The sequence below is a fragment of the Scyliorhinus canicula genome, chromosome 7 (assembly GCF_902713615.1).
Source record: "Scyliorhinus canicula chromosome 7, sScyCan1.1, whole genome shotgun sequence".
In the NCBI taxonomy this organism is placed as follows: Eukaryota; Metazoa; Chordata; class Chondrichthyes; order Carcharhiniformes; family Scyliorhinidae; genus Scyliorhinus; species Scyliorhinus canicula.
The window spans coordinates 53359377-53382280 of NC_052152.1; positions in this window are offsets into that span (position 1 = coordinate 53359377).

Consider the following 22904-nt stretch of genomic DNA (forward strand, 5'->3'; position numbering starts at 1 on the left):
CCTTGCAATTAAACACCAGCAAAACAACCCATCAGACTTGTTTGCTTCAAATTCAGCATTCCAGCTTTCAGATACCTTGAAGATATCTGTAAAATTTGTTTTTGTTTGCAACTTCTCATCTATCTGAACTGTGATACACAAAAATGGTGCACATATTATTTGAAGTATATGTATTTTGTGAATGTACACCATTGCAAAGAAGAGTATTTCTTCCCTAGAATTTTCTTTTAAAAGCTGATCTATGCATTATTTCGTGCAATATAAACCACTCTGTACAGGAAAATAAAACTAACATTGGCGAGATTTAGCTCTTAGAAATCAGTTCATAGAATGGAAGATGTCTAAACAACATCCTACAGCTTATCATCAAATAGATTTCGAGAAAAAGTACAGCACACCTAGTCATAAAGGAGGAAATTATTCAATTCATCTCGATTGCCCAGGCACTAACCCATAGTCATGGTGGGGCAGCATGGTAGCACAGCGGTTAGAACAGTTGCTTCACAGCTCCAAGGTCCCAGGTTCGATTCTCGGCTTGGGTCACTGTCTGTGTGGAGTCTGCACGTTCACTCGGTGTCAGCGTGGGTTTCCTCCGGGTGCTCCGGTTTCCTCTCAAAGTCCAAAGATGTGCGGGTTAAGTGGATTAGCCATGCTAAATTGCCCTTAGCGTCCAAAAAGGTTAAATTGGTTTACAGGGATAGGGTGGAGGTGTGGGCTTGAGTAGGGTGCCCTTTCCAAGGGCCGGTGCTGACTCGATGGGCCGAATGGCCTCCTTTTGCAATTTCTATGATTCTATGACTGACAGAAACCATTTTCTTCACCTCAACATTAGCTTCACAATCCTCTGCTGGATATCTGTTCAGGTATTTATTTCTTGAACGCTTCTTTCAAGTCTTTATTCTATAAAAATAATCTTTATTGTCACAAGTTGGCTTACATTAACAATGCAATGAAGTTACTGTGAAAACCCCCAAGTCTTCACATTCCGGCGCCTGTTCGGGTACACGGGGAGAATTCAGAATGTTCAAATTACCTAACAGCACGTCTTTCGGGACTTGTAGGAGGAAACCGGAGCACCCGGAGGAAACCCACGCAGACACGGGGAGAACCTGCAGACTCCCCACAGACAGTGACCCAAGCCGGAATCAAACCTGGGACCCTGGTGCTGTGAAGCCATAGTTCTAACCACTCTGCTACCATGCTGCCCACCATTTCGCGAAGTGGCAATTGATTATTTAAGTGAACATCTTTTTGATACTAAAAAGGAATTATGCTGGGCCTGACGATTTCCCACTTTATTCCAGCTGGGTGAGGAGGAGTGAGCTGGCTCCCTCTTCATTCAGCCCCCTCGGATGATTGCAACAAAGATTTTAGAAATAATTTTCCCCGTACCTATTTATTCCTTTCCAAATGTATTTACTTTTTTTTTAACCAAGGAAATGAAATGAAATGAAAATCACTTATTGTCACGAGTAGGCTTCAAATGAAGTTACTGTGAAAAGCCCCTAGTCACCACATCCGGCGCCTGTTCGGGGAGGCTGTTACGGGAATCGAACCGTGCTGCTGGCCTGCTTGGTCTGCTTTCAAAGCCAGCGATTTAGCCCAGTGTGCTAAACAGCCCCTCAAATCAGGTTTTCTTGAGCCAAAGAAAGAGTAAGTTTATCAGTTATTAAAGCCCAAGAAAATAATAAAATCACGTCAGCGCACAAAGGTTAGAAGTCTAAAAGTTAAGAGTCCAAATAAAAGTTAGAAGAATGTACAAGTAAGTTCCTTGTTTGTTCGTGAGGCGCAGATTGTGAAATGTTGCGAATGTTGAAGTGAGGTGGTCTTCAGTAGAATTCTAGAGTTGGCTTTGTCCCCATCTGCACTCTGTTGAAGATACATTTTTTGCTTCCAGAGAGAGAGAGAGATCTCCGCTCTTTATTCTCCAATAAACCTAAGGAAAGGCTTTCTCTCTTGAAGGCTCGTTCATTTAAACTTTGGTTTTATCTTTGATTTTTTTTTCTGCTGGTCTTGATATTTCAAAACTACAGCGACAAAATGTTAATACTGTACTCTTCATAGACTGTCAGTATGATTTCCTTGGTCTTATAGATAATTTACACATTATTTTTATGCTGTTCTATTTGCCTTAAAAATGCCATCTTATAGTGAAATATTTTCTGTTTTCAGTCAACTTGCGCATATTTGTTTTGCAGTGATCTGTTGAAAGATACAATTGGTTATTTTAAATGCATTCAAATTCTCCAGTCACTTGTTTTAAATTATGTGGAGGGACCGGAAAAGTTGGGATTGTTCTTCTTTGAGCTCAGAAAGTTAAAAAGAAGTTTCACAGAAGTGTTCAAGATCATGAGGAATTGTGATAGCTTAGATAGGGAGAAACTCTCCCCTTACAGATAGGTCAATAACCAGAGGTCTCCAATTTAAGATCATTTGCAAAGATTTACGGGGTAGAAAACATTACACTACACGTTGCATGAAGGGGTGGTGGAAGCAGATTCAACAGTAACTTCCAAAAAGTATGTGCATATATATGTCATAGAATCCCTTCAGTGCTTCACGCCCCCACCCTTCCCTGTAAACCGCCTAACAAAGAACAATACAGCACAGGAACAGGCCTTTCGGCCCTCCAAGCCTGTACTGGTCATGATACCAGCCTTGGCCAAAACGCTCAGCATTTCCTAGTGCCATATCTATACTCTTCCTATCCATCTATTTGTCAAGCCTTTCAAACCTTTTGAAAGCCGTTAATGTATCTGCTTCCACAACCTCTCCTGGCAACGCGTGCCAGGCACTCACCACCTTCTGTGTAAAAAACCTGCCTCAAACATCTCCTCCAAACGTTGTCCCAAGGACCTTAAACCTGTGCCCCCTGGTGACTGACTCCTCCACCCTGGGAAAGAGTAACTGCCCATCCACTCTATCCATGCCCTTCATAATCTTGTAGAGCCTCACCATGGGACACTAAGGGGCAATTTAGCATGGCCAATCCAACTAACCTGCACATCTTTGAACTGTGAGTAGAGTTCAAACTATGTGCAAACTCCACATAGACAGTCACCCAAGGCCAGAATTGAACCAGGGTCCCTGGTGCTGTGAGGCAGCAATTCTAACCACTGTGTCACTGAGCCCCTACTTCAAATGAAAAAAAACCCTGAAACTACAGGTGGGATTCTGTGATCCTGAGGCTAATAAGTGTTGATGCCGTCGGAAACGCCGTCGCGTTTCTCGACGGCGTCAACATGGCCTCAGGATCAGCAATTCTGGCCCCTACAGGGGGCAGCACAGCACTGGAGCGGTTCACGCCGCTCCAGCTGCTGATCCCGACGCGAACTGGGCACCGCGGGATCCGCGCATGCGCAGTGGCGCCGGCACCAACGCACGCATAAGCAGTGCCTTCGTTCAATGCGCCGGCCCCGACGTAACATGGCGCAGGACTACAGGGGCTCGCGCGGAATAAACAAGGCCCCCAGCCTGAGAGGCAGGCCTGCTGATCGGTGGGCCCCGATCGCGGGCCAGGCCACATCGGAGGCCCCCCGGGGTCGGAACCCCCCCTCCCCCCCCCCCCCCGCACAGGCCACCCCCTGAACCTTCCACGCCAAGTTCCCGCCGGCTGAGAGCAGGTGTGGATGGCGACGGTGGGACTCGCCGTTTTTATGACGGCCGCTCGGTCCATCTCGGGCCGAGAATCGGCAGGCCGGCCGCATGGAGCGGCCCCCGACCGGCGCCTTGCCAGCCACACCGGCGCCAATGGCGCACTGCAGAGAATCGCGTGCCGGCGTGGCACGATTCGTTGTCGGTCGCTGGGATTCTCCGGCCTGGCCCCGTGCTGAGAGAGAATCCCGCCCTATGAGACTAATTATGGGAGGCAAAATGCAGGAAATTACAGGCCAGTTAGCCTAACTTCAATTATTGGAAAAAATTAGAATCCATTATTAAGGAGAGAATAGCAGTGCATTTGGAAAGTAATAATCTGATCAAACAGTCAGCATGGTTTCATGGAGGGGAAATCATGTCTGGCAAGTTTGTTAGGGTTTTTTGAGGAGATATCAGCCAGGGTATATGGAGGAAAATCAGTGAATGTTGTATATTTGGATTTTCAAAAGACATTTGATAAGGTGCCACACAAAGGCTACTTAGAAAGATAGGAACTCATGGGGCTGGATTCTCCGATTGTGAGGTTATGTCCTCATGCCGGCATGGGAAGGATGGTGTTTTATGCCCAAACATTCGGCACAAAATGGTCACTGATCCTCTGTGTAGCTGGAGGCTAGATTGCCAGCAGCATAGAGCACCCGGCTCTAGCTGCTGATAGCAGCACGGTAGCACAAGTGGATAGCACTGTGGCTTCACTGTGCCAGGGACCCAGGTTTGATTTCTCGCTAGGTCACCGTCTGTGCGGAGTCTGTACATTCTCCCCATGTCTGCATGGGTTTCCTCCGGGTGCTCCGGTTTCGTCCCACAGTCTAAAGATGTGCAAGTTAGGTGGATTGGCCATGATAAATTGCCCTTACTGACCAAAAAGATTAGGAGGGGTTATTAGATTACGGGGATAGGGTGGAAGTGAGGGCTTAAGTGGGTCGGTGCAGACTCGATGGGCCGAATAGCTTCCTTCTGCACTGTATGTTCTATGTTCTATGATACGGCCCGGAGAATTGTCGGATCCGTGGCAGCGCATGCGCACGGTGGCGGCCTGCAGCAGCCACGCCGTGCAACAAGGGGGCCGCCATTCACGGACCCGGCCTGCGAAATAGTGCCCGCCCTTTGGCCGGCCCGCGCACCCCGGACCACCCTCCCACAGTGTGCCCAGCCCTGGTAAAGTCACTCCTGCCCAGGGATCGATCCTCCCCCGACTGTGGCGGCACTTCTGAGTTCGCAGCCGCCATGCCGAGTTCCCAGCGGATGAGACCATGGGAGACCAACGCCATCGGGAACGCGGCCGGTCGGGGGCGGAGCTTTGGGGGCCGTCCTCAGGCAATGCCCCGAGGTCATCGATACGCCGCTTTGAAGGGGGCGGAGCATCGCTAAAGCGGTGCCGCTCCTGATTTGGTCGGTAACTTCGATTCTCCGGCCGATCGCCGAATGTGATTTCAGCATCGCCGACCCCAGAATCCCGCCCTTGGTGTTGGAGGTAATATTCTGGCATGGATAGAGGATTGGCTAACTAAAAGGAAGCAGTGATTAGTGATAAGGGGGTCTCAGTTCTTCACAGTACATATTAATGATTTTGTGAAAGACATTCTCCTAAAAGGGAACAGAGTTCCTTAGCGAGGGCGTTTAGCCACCTTTTTCCTGGCGTTGCATAAGGGGAATGTGTGGTTGAGACTGCACATGGATCTATTTTGTATAGTAGGGAGCTCCGGACACCGCAACTCCCCATTTGTAAATGGCATCCCGATCTCTGAGGCCCCCAAAGCGACCCCCAAAACCCTCCCCCCCCCCCCCCCCCCCGCCACCCAGCCCAACGTACTATGGGAGGGTCCCCGACCCCCCATGAACTCCTCCGATGCCCATGGCGGGCATTTCATCGGGGGGTCAAGAGATCAGGACGCCATTTAAAAATGGCATCCCAATCTCTTTCTGCACTGAGGAGTTCCAGTGAGTGGAGCACCTCAGTGCAGAAAACAGGACTAAGTGCAGCTTCACAGGCATGTTCCCCGCTGAGGCCCCTGATCTACCCAATCGCACCCCTAGGATTTCTCGGGGCTTTAAGCAGGGTAACGGTTTGGAGGATATTTCCACTCATGGGAGTATTTAGGACCAGAGGGCATTGTTGCAGAATAAGGGGTGCTGGTTCAAAAAGCTTAAAATCTGGAAATCAGTCTGAATATTTCGGAGATACGAAAAGACTGGGTGTTAACACAAAAGTAGCCAGACTGTGAGCTAAGTGCTATTGGTTTGTTGGCTGTAAAGGAACTCTGGAAAATTACGTTATCAGAATGATTGTGATCCGAGAGGGAGAGATGTCCCTCGTTGATGATAATACTATCTGGAAAGGTGAAAATTGTTGTTGTATAAGATTCCTGACCTACCCCACGTGAATATATAACAGCATATTCTGGACTATGTAGCTTTGTACTGTCACTTTTGTGTGTGGAGTGATGAATATCCTTGTGCAAGATGCACCTTTGTTGTGTCAACCATTTAAAGTGAAATTTATCTTTGTGTATCACAATATAGATACGGTAAAGTATGGAGGCAGGGAGCTATAATAATATAATGTGGAGAAATGTAAGTTTTTTCACTCACTTAGAATAATATAAAATTTCAATATGCGTTAAATGGTTGAAAACTATTAAATGTTGGTGTTTAGAGGGATTTTGGTGCCCTTGTACAGAAAACATAATGTTGCATACAGGTGTTGCAAACCAGAGACAAATATGCTGGTCTTTATTGCAGGAAATGTGAGTACAGAGTAAGAAGGTATTACTGCATTTTGTGTGACCGTGCCTAGAGTGCTGTGTTCAGTTCTCGTCTCCGAACGATCCAAACCAATACATTCACTATTGTTGTTGTCAGCTCTTTAAGAAACATAGGATGTAGATCATCAAATTGAGGGAATTTGTCAGCTTTTAGTCTCATTAACTTCTCCAGTACTTTTTCTTTAGCAACATTAATTACCTGAAGTTCTTCTTATAAGACCCTTGGTTCCCCATTTTCACTGGTACGTTTTGTTTCTTTGTGAAGACAGACACAAAAATCTGTTCAGCGTCTCTTCCAATTCCTTATTCCCCCAGTACAATTTCTCTTGTCTCCTCCTCTAAAATTTACATCTACAATGAGGCAGGGTTAATTAATAACGGGTGGGATTATCTGCAGCCTTGCTGGTGTGCATCACGGAGGCAGAGGTGGCGGCCATATGTCGGTGGCAAGATTTTCTGATCCTGCCACTGTTAACGGGGTTTCCTGTTGTGTGCATACATCAGTAGGAGAAGGTTCCACTGGCTGGAATGGCCAGAAAATTCTGGCTAATGTCAGAGTAAAATATTAATTGGGAAATAATGATCATAATACAATTGAATTCCACATCCAAGTTTGAAAACAACATACTCAAATCACAAACAAGGATCTTAATGTTAAACAAAGCCCATTACAAAGGAATGAGGGGTCAGCTGCTATGGTTGATTGAGGAAAATAGACAAAAATTATGGTGGGAACTAAACAGTGGGAACCATTTAGAGAAAAAACACAAAAGAAACTAAAATATATTCCATTGCAAAACAAAAGCCCAACAATAAAAATCCATTCATGGTTTACTCAGGAAGCTAAGGATGATATTAGATGAAAAGAAAAGGCTTACAATGTTGCAAAGAATAGGGGTATGTCTGAAGATTGGGAGTGTTTATTAAAAAAAAAACAAAGAACCATCAAGAAGTTATTAAAAAGGGAAAAATAGAATATTAGAGTAAACTAGCCAGGACGAAAAAAAAATGGTTGATTGTGAGAGTTTTTACAAGTATACAAAAAGGAAGAGAGTAGCTAAATTGAATATTGGTGCCTTAGAAGTAGAGGTAGGATAAATTGTCATGGGGAATGAGGAAATGGCTGGAATATTGAACAAATAACTTGTGCTGCCTTGAAAGTAGAGGGCACAAGTTACATACCAGAAATAGAAGGTAGCTTAGATGTTTAATAAGAGGGAGGAAATTAGGATAATTAATATCAGTAGAGAAAAGGTTCAAGAGTTGTGGTGATGTATTAGCATATATTGATGGTCAGTTAATGGACAAGAAGCAGAGAGTTGGGGTAAATGCAGCACTTTCATATTGGCAGGTTGTGACTAATGGAATATACGAGGGCCCTCCTGTTTGTTCCTGTCTATTCCCTTATTTTTCATTTTTGCTATTACATTTTGATCCATGGAAGATTAATGAACCTGTGCCTGTAATTTGAGCAGAGGTCTGGGTTGGAGATTGACCTGTGACTTTAAGGCGAAGTAGCCTTTAATACAAGCAAGCACATTTCAGAAGACAGTGCTGTTTGTGGCAAGTGATTGCAGATTGGCTGACATCTGAGTGCTTACTCAATTTGATTGACTTGGCTAGTCGCCAATGAATGAGCCAGAAAGGCTGTATTCTGCCCAACAACAGATGGTGATTGGATATTTGTCCTCCGAGGTGCTTTTCAGCCGTAAGGCTGGTTTTCTCATTTCACTTTTAATTCTGCAAGCTGGATGGAGCAATACTAACTCTCTTCCTCTCTCCCTCTTCCTCTCTCCCTCTCCCTTTCCCTCTCCTCTCACTCTCCCCCTCTCCCTCTTCCTCTCTCCCTCTCCATTTCTCTCTCTCCCTCTCTGTCTCTCCCTCTTTCCTCTCTCTCCCTCTCCCTCTTCCTCTTTCTCTCTCTCTTCCTCTTCCTCTTCCTCTCTCTCCCTCTCCCTCTCCCTTTCCCTCTCTCTCTCTCTCCAGCTTCTGGTGACTATATGTGAAGGATTTGAACTTCCTCACCGTGTCTGCGTGGGTTTCCTCCGGACACTCCGCTTTCCTCCCACAGTCCAAAGATGTGAAGGTTAGGTGGATTGGCCATGATAAATTGCCCCTTAGTGTCCAAAAGGTTAGGTGGGGTTACTGGATTGCGAGGATAGGGTGGAGGTGTGGGCTTAAGCAGGGTGCTCTTTCCAAGGGCCGGTGCAGACTCGGTGGGCCAAATGGCCTCCTTCTGCACTGTAAATTCTATGATTCTATCGGATGAATTCTCTCTAAAATCCAATGTTCGCGCTCTCTCTCTTTCTCTCTCTCCAGAAAAGGCAGTGCAAAGAGAACCCAGAACCTGATAACACTCTCTCTGCAAGAAGCAGGCCGCTGTAAAGCCAGAGGCCTCTCCTAGAACAGCTGTGAGTAAGATATACTGCAGAGCTACAAAGAGGAATATTACAAACTGTAGGCCAGAGACTTTAAGCCCCACACATACCTTGAAGAGAGTGCACTGAAGAACTCGTCATCTGAAATAAGGACTTTTACCTTTGACCTTAACCTGTATTATTTTTCACCCTTTCCCTTCCTCTCTGTTTGTTTGTCATCTGTGTGTATGTGTGTGTGTGTGTAGAAGTTCCGGACAGTTAAGGGGAGTCAGGTATTTTCTCACCATTAACTAGTTGTTCTACTGCATATTCTATATTTGTTCCGGTGAGAAATAAACAGTAATTGTGTTTAAACTTGCAAACCTGGTGACTGTAATTATTGGGCAGCCAAGGGCTAAAGACGAGTGGGATTCTTCGTTCCCCAATGCCGATTTTGTAATCGTCAATCGGGCGGCGAATCCCTTTTTATGATGGAATCGGGGGCGGTGTCTTTCTTCGCATGCTCACGGAGCGTGCCCCATGCCGTTGGGACAGCCTCAGGACATCATCTGAAGCCACTCCCCCATTCCCGATGGGCCGCGTTCCTGACGTCCAGTTGACGTGTGGGCTCAACGGTCGGGAACCCAGCGTGATGGCTGCGGACTGTGTCTAACGTTGCCACAGTCGGTGGGAGCCATGCTGCTTGCTGGGGAGGCTTCATCGATGGCTGGGGGGAGGGGGGGGGGGGGTGCTGGTGGGGGGGGGGGGCGCGATGGGAGGTCCAGGGGGGCATTATCTGGCAAGATCAGGTCCATGCACGGCCGGGGCCATGTTGTACGGTGCGACCGCTGCAGGTCGTCGCCGTGCACATGCACAGTCACGGACCCGGCAATTCTCCGGCCATTTATGCCATGGAGGCTGCACTTTTAAATGGCACGGCTGCTATCCCCTCACCAGTCAGGGGATCGGTCCTGGGGCGGCGCCGATTTTTCCCACCTAAAACACTACGGACTTCTGGACATAGCCTCCAAATCGCAGAATCGAGCCCCTTGTGTATTTTCATAAAAACTATTGGCAAATTCACTTATGTTGTGACTCCGGGAAAGTGGGGCTAGTATTGACTACACTTGCCCAGGGTTTTGTAACAAGTGCCACAAGGTTCAGTGCTAGGGCCTCTGCTACTTCCAATCCATATTAATGATTTAGATGAAGAGGCAGAGAATAATGCATCTCAATTTTCCGATGATACAAAACAAGGTGCAAATTCAAGCTATGAGGAGGGCACTAAAATGCAGCAAAGAAATACAGAGCGCGATCTACCAGCTGCATTGCGTCCAAAACGAGGTGCAGTGCGGACTGTAGATGCCGGGAGATCCCTCTTCCGGGATCTACATGGCTTGCCACGCCTCGTGAGATCTGATGTAATCTTGTGAGACGTTGCGATCTGAATCCTGCCTATTGTGGGCGAGATCACTCTTTTGCAAATCTACATATTAGAGCCGGACGGCTAGTTTCACTCTAATATAAGCTCCCCTGATCTACTCGAAGTGTTGGGATCACGTCCCATTGCCTACAAGACCTCGGGTGAGCGGCGTCCAGTGCTACTCCCCACAAATGGGGACCAGATGGAACGGTACTTGTTGTGGTCTTCCAGGGGATCGGAAGCCCCTAGGTGGTGACCCACTGGACAGGATGGCACCCTAGCAGTGCTGGTGCCACCCGGGCACCTTGGTCCTGCCAGCCTGCCACCTTGGCAATGTCAGCCTGGCAACTTGGCAGTGCTCCTGACAGCCTGGCAGTGCCAAGGTGCCAGGCTAGCATTTTTCCTGTGACGGGGATCGGGCCCGGGGTGCCCTGTGCATGTGAGGTGAGGTGCGGGGGGGCCCTTACAGGTGAGTTGGGGCTTTGGGGGATGTGGGGGATGTGTTGGGGCGTCCCAATCTCTTCCTGCACTGAGAGGCTTCGTCGAGTGGAGCTCCTCATTGCAGGAAATGGGGCTAAACGCAGCATCGGCAGGGAGTTCCCCACTGAGACCCCAAATAGATAGCGTGGTGTTTCTCGATGCTGCGAGTAGAGGGAAACACTCAGCTAATTGTGCTCGTCGCAGGACTCTGTCCCAATTTGGTTAGGTCGAGCCCTATGACAGTTTATTGTGTGGACAACAAGGTAACAGAGTGTATGATATGGGTAAGTGTAAAGTTATTCATTTTGGTCAAAAGAATAAAAAAAACAATACTTTTTAAAAGCCATGAAACTTCTAAATATTGATAATCAAAGAGATTTGGATTCAAGGAGCACAAAAGGTTAACATGGAGGTACAATAAGCAATTAGAAAAGCAAATGGCATGTTGGCATTTATTGCAAGGGGATTGGAGAACAGGAACAAAGAAGTCTTGCTACAATTGTATGGGTATTTGTTGAGACCACACTTGGAATACTGTGTGCAATTTTAGTCTCCATTTTGAAGGAAGAATATACTTCCATTGGAGACAATGGCCCCTAACTTCCAGCTAGCGGTGGGCCGCCAATTTTGAAAGAGAAATCTGCAACTGACCTGCACTCCGATGATGCATCCAATCTTCCTTTCTACTCGGCAGCCTCGGGCCTCCAGCTCCCCGTTCTGCTAGGCTTCAGCGTGGCACAGGAGAGTAGCCTGCCCCCTCATAACACAGCCAACATGGGAATGCCCCTTGAGCGCAAGCATTTAAACAATAAATTTAGATTGAAAACAACAGGCAACTTTTAAACAGGCATTACTATTGTTGTTATTCTTTTAAAGTATTTTAAAATTTTGGTTATGATTGAAGCGATTATTTCTAAGTGAATAACTAACTTGCCCATCTTTGGATTGTGGGAGGAGACCGAAACACCTGAAGGAAATGGTGGAGGCATGATGGCACAGTGGTGAGCACTGCTGCCTCACAGCACCAGGGATATAAGTTCAATTCCGGCCTTGGGTGACTGTATGTGTGGACTTTGTACATTCTCGCCGTCACCATACAATCACATAAAGTCCGAATTGAACAGGGGTGCCTGGTGTTGTGAGGCAGCAGTGCAAACTAGTGTGTCACCATGTTACCATGTTAAATATGTCCCTGATGTGTTTACTTCAATTATCTTATTCATTTATAATGATCTCAGAATTAAATGTTGTGTTCATGGTGTTTCAGTATGAAGCTTGTTAAGTTTAATGCGTAAGATTTACTAAAAAATAATTTTAGAAATACAAAACTTTGAAACCAGTTAACATTTAAGTTTAATGTGTAACATTTACTAAAAAATAAATATATAAATACTAAACTTTGAAACCAGTTAGCACACTGGGCTAAATCCCTGGCTTTGAAAGCAGACCAAGGCAGGCCAGCAGCACGGTTCAATTCCCGTACCAGCCTCCCCGAACAGGTGCCAGAATGTGGCGACTAGGGGCTTTTCACAGTAACTTAATTGAAGCCTACTCGTGACAATAAGCGATTTTCATTTCATTTAGCTTAACATTTAACTTTATCAGCTAACAATGGCATAAAACTACCTCAACGTTTCCAAATTTCTTACAATAAAATATATTTTCTCACTTAAACACAATGGTTCCGTCTATTTGTAAAGGGAGAGGAAGGATGGAGGGAAGAGGGTGGAAGGAAGAGGGGATGGAGGGAGGGAAGAGGGAGGAAGGGGAGTGAGGGGAGGGAAGAGGGGAGGGAGGGGGGAAGGGTTTTGACATAGCAATTGTTAATTGACAAGCTCAACATCTGCTGCTGAAGCGCAGTGTCCTGGCACACATCTCTTCTGACATCATTTCGGGATGTAATTTGGCAGAACACCCTTACTGGTGGGTTATTGATTCACTGCAAAACCTGTCAGAGAGATAGTTCACATTAGCTTACAGGATTAGCTTATATATACTAAGGCATTAAACTTTGTTAAAGCTTTTGAAGTAATCACCGAGGCTTCTAAGGATGAATATTACATCAGTGAGACTCGTAAACAACTCAGCTTAAAATACATTGCAAAGTCCAAATGTACTTTAGCTCTGAATCAGCTGGGAGGACTAGTGTCCTTGAAGGAGTCAGTAGCACCAATATCAAGGCCATTATCATCCAAAACCAACTCCGCAGGGCCCACAGAACCCGTGATCAGTAACATGGAGTATCTTAAGTGGACAATCATATCCGTTAGCAAGTGATCACCGCATTCTATCCATTATAGTTCCTTTAATGAAATTAACATCCTCATGACAAGCCAAAGTTAAAAAAAAAACATTCTTTCATCTTCTGTGGCTTCAGACTCACCTTATACAGTAAAGTATCCTTGTAATGGAATTAACAGCCTCATGACAAACCAAGGTTTAAAAAATATCTATATAATCTTCCTTTCATTTTATTTGCATTTTAAGCATATTTAGAAATGCTAAACACTAATAATATAAAACATTAACCTACCAAAACATTGTCTCCCAATGTCTCCTGCCTCTGCTAGACTGAAACTTTTCAGTGTAAATAAAAAGGTGTAAAAACTCACCAAAAATCCGGGTAAGTGGTTCAAGTTAACACCTAGCTGCATTGTTCATTCAGCAGCTCCAGCGAAAACAGCCAGGGGGCAGCACAGTGGCGCAGTGGTTAGCACTGCTGCCTCACGACGCCGAGGTCCCAGGTTCGATCCCAGCTCTGGTTAACTGCCCGTGTGGAGTTTGCACATTCTCACCGTGTTTGCGTGGGCTTTGCTCCCACAACCCAAAGATGTGCAGGGTAGGTGGATTGGCCACGCTAAATTGCCTTTTAATTGGTACAAATGAATTGGGTACTCTAAACTTTTTTTAAAAACAGCCAGGAGTTTGAAAGCCGCCCGCTTCCTGTACGCTCGTACCTCCGGGTCATCGTGGCGAGCATGTGAGGCGCGCCAGCAACTTAGGTCACTGGCCGGAGAGGGAATTAAGGGCTAATATAGCCAATGGTCAGTAGATTGGTGTCATGGATGAGGCAGTTGTCCTCTGCTGAGAGGCTGAGTAAATTGTGTTTATATTCGCTGTAGTTTAGAAGGATGAGAGTAAATCTCACTGAAATATTCAAGACTCTGAAGCGACTTGCTGTGGTAGATACTGAGAATTGTTTTCTTTGGCTGGGGAATGTAGAAAAGGTTGGCCAGTCTCAGACAGCAGCTGATCATTCTCAAGACTGAGACAGGGAGACATTGTTGCACTGAAAGGGTTATGAATCTTTGGCATTCTTCACTCCAGAGCGTTCCGGATGTGTCATCATTGACTATATGTTTTTATTTATTCATTGACGGGATGTGGTCATCACTACCATTTATTGTCCATCTCTAATTGCGCTTGAGTTGGTGAGCCGCCACCTTGAATAGCTGGAGTCTATATAGTGTACGCACAAAAACAGTGCTGTTAGGAAGGGTGTTCCAGGGTTTTGATCCAGTGACAGTGAAGGAATGGTGATGAATTTCCGAGTCAGGATGGTATGTGGCTGGGAGGGGAACTGCAGGTGGTGGTGTTCCCATGCCTCTGCTGCCCTGGTTTTTCTAGGCGATTGAAGTTGTATGCTTGGAAAGTTCCAACAAAAGAGCCTTGGTGAGTTGCTGCAGTGCATTTTATAGATGGCATACACTGCTGCCACTTTACTTTGGTTATGGAGGGAGTGAATGTTGAAGGTGGTGCATAGGATGCCAATCAAACAGGTTGCTTTGTCCTGGATATTGTTGGAGCTGCACTCATCCAGCAAGTGGAGAGTATTCCAGCCTGACTTTTGCCTTGTAAAAGTTGGACAGCCTTTGGGGAATCAGGAGGTAAATTATTCTCCCCAAGATTCCTAGCCTCTGACCTCCTCTTATAGCCAAAGCATTTGGGTGACGAGTCCAAATCAGTTTCTGGTCAATGATAACCCCCAGGATGTTGATAGTGGGGAATTCAGCGACGGTAATGCCATTGAATGTCAAGAGGAGGTGGTTAGAGTCTCTCTTGTCTGAGATGGTCATTGCCTGCGACTTGTGTGGCCCAAGTATTACTTGCCACTGAACAACTCAAGCTTGAATACTATCTGGGTCTTTCTGCACATGGACATGGACTGCTTCAGTATTTGAGGAGTCGTAAATGGTGCTGAACATTGTGAACTCATCAGTAAACATCCTACTTCTGAATGTATGATAGAGGGAAGACTATTGATGAAGTAGCTGAGGATGGTTGGGCCTTGGACACTACCCTGAGGAACTCCTGCAGCCATGTCCCAGGATTGTGATGATTGATTTCTAACAATTACAACCATCTTCTTTTGTGCTACATATGGTTTGACCCAGCAGAGAGTTTCCCCTGATACCCATTGACTCCAGTTTTGCTAAAGCTCCTTGATGCCTCACTGGGCCAAATGCTGCCTTGATATCAAGGGAAGTCACTCTCACCTGTACTTCAGCTCTTTTGTTCATGTTTGATTCAAGACTGTAATGAGGTCAGGAGCTGAGTGGCTGTGAACCCAAGTTGAACATCAGATTACTGCTGATTAAGGTCAGGTTGGAGTTGTGTCGAAGTTTGGTGAGGACACAGCTGGAGTACTGTGGCCATTTGGGGATGCAGAGGCAATTCATCAGGATGTTGCCTGGTATGGAACATTTTAGCTATGAAGCGAGGTTGGATAGGCTTGGGTTGTTTTCGCTGGAGTAGAGAAGGCCGAGGGGGGACCTGAACAAGGTGTACAAGATTAAGAGGGACATGGTCAGGATGGATAGGGAGCAGCTGTTCCTCTTTGTTGAAGGGTCATTTACGAAGGGTCACAAGTTCAAGGTGAGGAGCAGGAGGTTTAGGGGGGATTTGAGGGAAAACATTTTTACCCAGAGGGTGCTGACGGTCTGGAATGCATTGCCTGGGAGGGTGGTAGAGGTAGGTTGCCTCATATCCTTTAGAAAGTACCTGGATGAGCCCTTGTCATGCCATAACATTCAAGGATATGGACCAAATGCTGGCAAATGGGATTAGGTAGGCAGGTCAGGTGTCTTTCATGTGTCTTCTGCACTGTATTATTCTGTGATTCTGTGAGAGTGCAGGATCAAGGAACAAGCAATAGTTGGGTTATTTAACCTTCTGCGGCACAGTCAGATCTGTGGGGTGGTTCGCCAGGCACTGGCCTGCTCTGTGCACTGCTAAGCTTCTTGTTTGAAGACTTTTTTCCCCACTTGGTGGGAAGTGGTTGTCCCAATTATTTCCTCATCTCCTCCACCAACACCTCAAACGCAGCATCTAAAAACCAGGGTGTCAGGTTGTGAGAGGGAAGTTCCAGCTTCTCCTCTGCCTGCCATCTTACTTGCAGTCATGATGTACCACCCGGCCAATATTTATCTCTTAATCAACTTCACAACTTCACAAGAAATAAATTATCTGGTCATTATCTGCTGTCTGTGTGGGAGCTTGCTTTATGCAAATTGGCTGTTGTGTTTCCGACATTACAACAGTGACTCCACATTAAAAATGCACTGTAAAGTGCTTTGGCACCTCCTGACAGTGAAAGGGGCTATATAAATGTAAATCTTCCGTCTTTTTAAGAGGTGCAGGGTGTCTTTAAGTTGCATCAGAATGACCTATATTTTCCTGGTCTCCATTAGCTGCATTGCCAACCAACCAATATTGCTGACATTTTATGATAACAAGGGACCATCTATTTTGCCACCTATTTATGTCCATAACCATGTGGTCTCAGATTAATTTCTACCGCTTTGTTTTTTTCTCCCCCCATATAATCTGCTGATTTCCATAAACACAATATCTACTTACAATCTTTGTTGAGGTTATTAATGGATTTCAGGAACAACTAGGCCCTCCCCAGGCTGATCCCTGGGGAACAGTGTTGGTCACAGCTGTCCAATTAGAATTATTACCATTGGCAATCACCCTTTGTTTCCCATTATTGAGGCACTTACTAATCCAATTTACATTTTTAAATGACAGCTGCCTGTAACATCAGTGATGTAAACTTGATTCTGGAGAGTGAATGTATCATTTCATTTACTCAGACGGTAAAAGCATTTGAAGAGTTCTGCCACTTCTATTCACTTCCCTGGGGTGTTTTTGAATTTAAACATAGCATGTGAGATGTAAAGAAATCAATCCTACAATCTAAGAACTTTAGATTGATGTTAAAGCTAGTGGTGTAGTTGGAGTTAATTTTGGACCCAAGGGGGTGGGTCAGTGGAACAGCACAAGTGGACTGGCACCTAAAATGTGTGATTTGTTGAACATAAGGGTTATTTGGTCTCAAGGGTATTATTAGAATTGGAACTGTGAATTTAAAACTCGTATGTGTCCTATTGAAAAAGTGAAAAATGAAAATCACTTATTGTCACGAGTAGGCTTCAATGAAGTTACTGTGAAAAGCCCCTAGTCACCACATTCCGGCGCCTGTTCGGGGAGGCTGTTACGGGAATCGAACCGTGCTGCTGGCCTGCCTTGATCTGCTTTCAAAGCCAGCGATTTAGCCCAGTGTGCAAAACAACCCCTTTGTTTTCAACACTGACAGACTCTTAAATTTGCTTGCAGATTGACAGCTTCTGGTGTCAATCTGGTGTCAAAACTCAGCTTTGAGTGGGACTTGGCTCTGAGAATTCCTTGTGACTGTGGTGGATGGGTAGACAATAGGATGGACAGCCCAGCAGGGCCAGGGAGAGAAATCATGCACCCTGATGCTGTTCCTGTTTCTGGGCCTCTATTTTCTCATCTATCTATCCCCCTCAATCACACATGAGATTTGTTTTCTCCTATTTCACGATACGGCAATCACAGAAGGTCCAAGTAAAATAATAGCGCCTTTTATTGGCATCGGGTTACAAATATAATTCGATATGTCTGCAGCATGAATCATTATTAAGAGCAATAGCGATAAAATGCAGTGTTAGCTTGTGTGAACCCTTTAGATCCTTCCACTGTAATTATTGTAAGGAACTTGGTAAATCTTTGTCTGTTTCATGTTTCTCTTTTCAATCACTGTCCCTGCAGCATTACAGTTTTGTTTAAACTTCAGACCTTGGTCGGTTTAGTCGAACTGAAAACACCCCTGGTCTAATGTACTGGCCCAGGTCTTCCCTTTGTGCACTGTGGCACAGCTCATGATGTCTGTTTGATGGACTTGGCAAGCAGCCAATCAATGTGTCTGAAATTCTGAGACATCTCCTGTTCTTGCTTACGAGGGTTGGAGCCATTCCGAATCTTCCGGATGAAAGGCGGGTCATGTGAAGAACTCTATTTTGTCCCGAGTTCTATGAAAGATCCAGGCATGAAGCAGCTTTGAAACTCATTCACTCTCAGCTTTCTTTCTCAGCTCTCTTTGCCTGGAGATTTAAGAGGCTTCCAGCCATGCCTGCGGCAATCACACCTGTTTCTAAGACTGCAGTCAGTAGCCAGACCTGTAAAAATAATGACTGGTTTAAAAGGCTGCGAGCAATTTCCCCCACCAGGTCTGTAACAGTTTTTTGTTTTTTTTTCAATTAAGGGGCAATTTAGAATGGCCAATCCACCTACCCTGCACATCTTTGGGTTGTGGGGGTGAAACCCACGCAAACACGGGGAGAATGTGCAAACTCCACACGGACAGTGACCCAGAGCCGGGATCGAACCTGGGACCTCAGCGCCGTGAGGCAACAGGGCTAACCCACTGCGCCACCGTGTGGCCCTGGTCTGTAACAGTTTAATCCCCTGTCTGAATGGCTGGGAAAAACCCAGCCTGAGAACTCTCTTCACAATACAGCCAGAATCTCTGCTCAGACACCAGATAAGCAGTTGAAAGGCAGAGTGGATGTAGAATCTGCAGTGCTGGTGCCACCCGGGCACCTTGGTCCTGCCAGCCTGCCACCTTGGCAGTGTCAGCCTGGAACCCTGGCAGTGCTCCTGATAGCCTGGCAGTGCCAAGGTGCCAGGCTAACATTTTCCTGTGACGGGGATTGGGCCCAGGGGTGCCCTGCGCATGTGAGGTGAGGTGAGGGGGGGCCCTTACAGGTGAGTTGGGGCTTTGGGGGATGCGGGGGATGTGTTGGGGCGTCCCGATCTCTTCCTGCACTGAGAGGCTTCGTCGAGCTGAGCTCCTCATTGTAGGAAATGGGACTAAATGCAGCATCAGCAGGGAGTTCCCCACTGAGACCCCAAATAGGTAGCGTGGTGTTTCTCGATGCTGCGAGTAAAGGGAAACACTCAGCTAATTGTGCTCGTCACGGGACTCTGTCCCAATTTGGTTAGGTCGAGCCCTATGACAGTTTATTGTGTGGACAACAAGGTAACAGAGTGTATGATATGGGTAAGTGTAAAGTTATTCATTTTGGTCTATCAGCATCTCAGGAAAAAATTGTTGATCTGAATTTTTCAGGAACATTGGTCCATGGTACTTATCGCATGAACTGGATTACTTCCTCTTCCCCCAGAAGCTGGAATGCAAATTGCGTTGTACACTGGGAATTTACAACCTAAAATGGAAAAATGTAATTAAAAATAAGAAACTCCCAACAGCTATTATTAAGTAATAGGGTTGGAGTTCTTAGCAGGTTTCTAAATTGAGGCCATATGGGTGGAACTTAAAAAACACAGAGGGGGCAATCACATTGCTGGGAGTGTTTTATAGACCTCAAACAGTCAGGGAGAGATAGAAGAGCAGTTATATAAGCAAATCTCAGAGAAGTGTAAAAACAATAGAGTAATAATAGTAAGGGATTTCAACTTCCCTAATGTTAATTGGGAAAGGCAGATTGTGAAAGGCTTAGAGGGAGTGGAATTATAAAAATGCATCCAGGAATGATTTCTGAGCCAGCACGTAGAAGGCCCTACAAGAAGGGACTTGTACTTGACCAATTTTAGGGAATTAAGACGGGCAGCTGGTAAAAGTGTCGATGGGGGAGCATTTTGGTAAAACTGACCATAACTCAGTAAGATTTAAGGTGGATATAGAAAAGGACAAATTTGGATCGGAAATAAAGGTTCTGACTTGGGGATTTTAATAGGATAAGTCAGGATCTGGCCAAAGTGGACTGGGAAAATCTACTTCCATGAAAATCCACATCAAAAAGGAAATAGAGCGATTACAAAACCATCATGTTCCTGTAAGGTAAAGGGTGGGACCAAAAGGTCCAGAGAACACTGGATGTCAAGGGAAATACAGGATTGGATAAGGGCAAAAAGGAAGGATTATGGCAGATAAGTGGGGGCGGGGGTTGCTAAAAACAGTGGATGGCTTAGAGTATAGAAAGTGTAGGGAGTGTATTTAAAAAGGAAATCAGGAAAGCAAAGAGGAGGCAATATAAAACACCTGTGGGAAAAATAAAAGAAACCCCAAGGCATTTTAGAAGAATATGAAGGGCAACAGGGTAACCAGGGGAAGAGGCGGGCCCATTAGAGACCAAAGTGGCAACCTGTGTGTGGAGCCATAAGATGTAGGTGAGGTATTAAATGAGTATTTTGCATTTGTGTTCACTACGGAGAAGAACCATGTTACGTTTAGAAAGCAGGAAGGGAGTCTTTGACATAATTAAACAGATTAACATTGAGAGGGAAGGAGGTATTAGCGGCGTAAAAGTGGATAAATCCCTAGGCCCAGATGAGATGTATCCTTGGCTGCTGTGTGAGGCAAGAGAGGAGATTGCGCAGGGGCTCTGATAATTTTCAAATTTTCTCTGGTCACAAGTGAGGTGCCAAAGGACTGGAGGACAGCTATTGTAGTATCATTATTCAAGAAGGGAAGTAGGGAAAAAACAGGGGCTGGATTCTCCAAAACTGGGGCTATGTCCCCACGCCAGTGTAAAAATGCTGGTGTTTCACTCTGGACTTTCCTTAAGAAAGTCCTGAGCGATTCTCCTACCTTGCAGGGGCTGGCAAGGCCCCGAAGTGCTCCTCGCAGCTCTGGCTTCGGATACGGGGCCCCGCACTTCTGGTCAGGACTGCGCGCATGCGCATTGCGGTGGCCTGCAACGTCTGCCCTGTGAGACATGGCAGACTTGGACCGCAGAGGCAGGTCCGAAATGTAGGCCCCCCTCGAGATTGCATGCGCCCACAGATCCTTGCCGACCGATCGCTCCCCTGCCATTCATGAGGCCCCCCCTGGTGATCGATACCCCCGCAAGGTTCCTGATGGCCGATACATGGTTAGAACAGCGTTGGGAACTTGCCCAGTTTTGCACGGAGAATCGCAGGGGGACCCCCCAGCCGCGCCATGTAGATCGCATGCGAGCGATTCCCGAGCGATTCTCCAGGGACCGGAGCATCGCTTCAGCGGCGCCGGTCCCGATTTCATCGTAAATCGCCATTCTCCGCCCCGCACCGAATTTGATTTTGGCGCAGGGCTGCAGATAATCCAGCCCAAGGTATTTACAGGCCAGTGAGTCTAACATCAGTGGTAGGGAAATTATTGGTAAAAATTCTGAGGGATAGAATTAATCTCCATTTAGAGAGGCAAGGATTAATCAAAGATAGTCAGCATAGCTTTGTCAAAGAGAGATTGTGTCCAAAAAATTGATTGAAGTTTTTGTGGAGGTGACTAGGTGTGTAGATGAGGGTTGTAAAGTTGACATAGTCGACTTGGACTTCAGTAAGGCGTTTGGCTGATCAGGAATGTAAGGGTCCATGGACTGCAGGGCAAACTGTCTTAGAGGCAGGAGGCAAGGGTATTAGTTGATGGTTGTTTTTGTGACTGAAAACCTGTGCCCAGTGGTGTACCATATGGATCGCTGCTAGGTCCTTTGCTGTTTGTAGTGTACATTAATGATCTAGATAGAAACGTGAGGGGTATGACCAGTAAGTTTGCAAGTGACACAAAAATTAATGGTGTGGTAAATAGCAAGGAGGAAAATGGAATTTAACCCTGTAAAGTTTGAGTTGATTCATGTTGGGAGGACAAACAAGGCAAGGGAATATACAATGAATGAACGACAGGATGCTAAGAAGCACAGAGGTCCAGATGGACCTTGGCTTGCATGTCCATTGGCCCCTGAAGGCAGCAGGACAGGTAGGGAAGGTTGTTAAAAAGGTATATGGGATACTTGCCTTTATTAGCTGAGGCATAGAATATAAGAGCAGGAAAGTTGTGATGGAACTGTATAAAACTCTCATTGGGCCACAGCTAGAGCACTCTGTGCAGTATACTAAAGAAGTAATAATAAACTTTATTATTGTCACAAGTAGGCTTACATCAACAGTGCAATGAAGTTACTGTGAATCCCCTAGTCGCCACACTCCGACGCCTGTTCGGGTACACAGAGGGAGAATTCAGAAAGTCCAATTCACCTAACAACACATCTTGCGGGACTTGTGGGAGGAAACTGAAGCACCCGGAGGAAACCCACTCAGACACGGGGAGAATGTGCAGACTCCACACAGACAGTAACCCAAGCCGGGAACCGAACCTGGGACCATGGTGCTGTAAAGCAACAGTGCTAACCACTGTAGAAAAGGTGCAATGGAGATTCAACAGCATGTTTACTGGGCTGGAGTGTTTTAGCTATGAAGAGAGGCTGGTTAGGCTGGATTTGTTCTCCATACAGGAGAGAAGGCTTAGGGGGGTCTTAAGAACATAAGAACTAGGAGCAGGAGTAGGCCATCTGGCCCCTCGAGCCTGCTCCGCCATTCAATGAGATCATGGCTGATCTTTTGTGGACTCAGCTCCACTTTCCGGCCCGAACACCATAACCCTTAATCCCTTTCTTCTTCAAAAAACTATCTATCTTTACCTTAAAAACATTTGATGATGGAGCCTCAACTGCTTCACTGGGCAAGGAATTCCATAGATTCACAACCCTTTGGGTGAAGAAGTTCCTCCTAAACTCAGTCCTAAATCTACTTCCCCTTATTTTGAGGCTATGTCCCCTGCTTTCACCTGCCAGTGGAAACAACCTGCCCGCATCTATCCTATCTATTCCCTTCATAATTTTTAATATTTCTATAAGATCCCCCCTCATTCTTCTAAATTCCAACGAGTACAGTCCCAGTCTACTCAACCTCTCCTCATAATCCAACCCCTTCAACCCCAGTATGTCCTTTCTCAAGTAAGGAGACCAAAACTGAACATAATACTCCAGGTGTGGCCTCACTAACACCTTATACAATTGCAACATAACCTCCCTAGTCTTAAACTCCATCCCTCTAGCAATGAAGGACAAAATTCCATTT